General features: G+C 37.8%; 1 pseudogene; it reads left to right on the forward strand.

The window, feature by feature from the left end:
• Positions 1-1,597: 1,597 nt before the first annotated feature.
• LOC115999402 overlaps positions 1,598-2,599 on the forward strand; it is a 13,563-nt pseudogene continuing 12,561 nt past the window's right edge.

Genomic DNA, 2,599 nt, shown 5'->3' on the forward strand with positions numbered 1-2,599 from the left:
CCACGTCGAAAAGAAGGATTTAAGGATCGATCATATCCCTACAGAAAATCAAATTGCAGACATTCTCACAAAACCGTTGTGTGAATCTCGCTTTGCAACCTTAAGGCACGAAATGGGGATGATCGAAATCAGCTAAGTATTTTATTTTATGCCAAGTGTTTTTATTTTACATTCTATGTGGCGTGATTATGTGATCTTAGCTGAGCTATATTTATTTTATTTGGTTTACATGTGTCTTTTACGTGTTGTATGCATAGCATGTGTGTTTTTAATTTTCACCTGCTTGTGTTTTTACTGTGGTGAGTCACCCCTACACGTGTGATGTAGTAGAAGTAATTTTTCTTTACAGCTTCTTATCTTTAGAATTGCTTAGAAATCCTTTTCTTGATCTATCTTGTTCTACACGTGTACTTTATCTATTTGTAGTACTAACCATATTACATGTAGATGAAAGGACTTTTCTTCTTTTGACCATGCAAAAGAAAACGGCTTTTGAGGAGCAAAAGCATTGAGTTGTGGAACTTGGGAAAACGTTAAAGGACTTGAAGAGACATTCAATGTCCACTTTTCAACAGTTACAAGTTCCAAGGCTTCTCAACCCATCTATAAGTTGGGACCTCCTCACACACACTACTCGTCCAAGAGTAGTTGTTCTTTGTGTTGTTTATTTTTGCAGGAAGCCATGAAGCCCAAAAGATAGGCCGAGAAAACCGTGAGGCCCGTGTCTAGGAGAATTTCCGAACAAGCACGATTGGAAATGTTGAGAGCAAGACGGATTGCAAACGGCAGACACGAGATCGGTGACACCTCTACCGACCCGATTGTCCTAAAAGAAGAGCAGCCCGTGCAGTCAGTTGAGCCAGCCGTAGGAGTGCAAAAACCTGGTGATCCAGATAGAGACTATGTTCTATTTCGCATGAAGGGCAGTGGGCCTTCAGAATCCCCACCTCAAACATCTAGAGCTACACAGCTACACAGGCAGTGGGACCATTGCTAGTCGCGTTTCTGCCTCTCGTACTAAGACCACAGCTAGCCCGACCACCGTGAAAAAGAAGAAGTAGAAGGATTAGTGAAAATCCTTTTATGTACTGATCTGAATAAGGCTTATGGTTTATGTTCCAAATTTTCCTTAACCATATGCCTATGTTATTTATAAATGGAACAAATATTCGGATGGTCACATATCTCTCTGAAAATATTTATCTGGCCATGCAAAAATAAAAGAAAGCTACGAGAAAATTAAAGAAGAATTCGAAAAAAATTTATTTAAGTAGCTTAACAAAAGATTATAATGCATGACATGGCCAAAGATCTCAAGGGAAAACAAGAAGAAAGCCTCTCTCTAAACCGTGAAATTCGGGTGCAACAAAAAGGAGATGCACACTTTTTCCCAAGAATTTTAGATGCTGCCAAAACAGGGGGAAGAAAGGTCAATCAATTTGGTCAAGTTGGTTCCAGTTCCACCGCACCAACTCAGGGGGAATGAACACAGGGGGAAGGAGTAAAATCAACGTTTAAAATTTTTGCTAACCCCGCAGGAAATGTATTTTCTACATTTACAGCCCCAAGGCAGGCAAGTCAACCAAGTGCACCCGCGATGACTGAACGAGAGCGTGAAGATCGAATGGTAGATTTATTTGCTGATCACTTTGGAGTCACGCATGATGCCATTCTAGATCAAGAAGGAAAGAACCCAAGAGAATGTGCAAAATGGTATTTGCGAAAAGTTTTTCCCGCAAATGATTTACGCGAAGCCGCGGAGTGTTACAAAGTTGGTAGAGTATTTCAACAATTCTACCATTTGGAGGACAAGGATGACTTTGGTAAGCTAAGGAAAAGAATCAATAACATGTTGGGTATTTAATTTTGTTCCTAGCTTACTTTAAATTTCAAGTTCATGGTGATATTTTGACATTCTGTGACATGATTCGAATTATTCTGTAATGGTTCGAATTATTGATGGGTCTTATGCTATAATATATCTATCTTTGTTAGTTTTGTGTGTTATGGCTTTAATTTGACTTAATTATTTGTAGTATGCATGTTGGTACAAAATTAAAATTCCAAAGGTGAATTAACCCAACAATGCATAATTTTCGTACAAGTCAAAATTAATAAGCCGTAGGTCAAAAAATCTATGAAAACTCATCGTAGTGGCTAATCGCAATAAAATTGAAAAATAAAATCAGTTGATTTCTACACTGAGCCAAATATGATTGAGTATAGGTTTTGGCATCATCAAAAAGGGGGAAATTGTTAGGAATAAAATTGTAATAGTTTTGATGAGCAGAATTTTAATTTTAGAAATCCCCTATTTTATTTTTAGAGTGTAGAGTTTAGACCCAAAAGACAAGTCATGACATTAGATTGGTTCGAATTATTGCTTTATAGAGTTCTTTTTGTCATGACCTTGTAAGTCATTTGCTTCCATTATACACATGAGCGTATGTGATCCAATGGATAAAGCCAAATTAACATGTCTAGAAGACATGAGTTCGAATCTTATTGAGTACAAATTGAACTTTGGAGAGCAAGGAATGGAGCTGGTAGTATCACGGCTTAACTCCACGAAAAGGTCAACATTTTGGTCTTTAGAGGA

This window comes from Ipomoea triloba, chromosome 12 (assembly GCF_003576645.1).
Source record: "Ipomoea triloba cultivar NCNSP0323 chromosome 12, ASM357664v1".
NCBI lineage: Eukaryota > Viridiplantae > Streptophyta > Magnoliopsida > Solanales > Convolvulaceae > Ipomoea > Ipomoea triloba.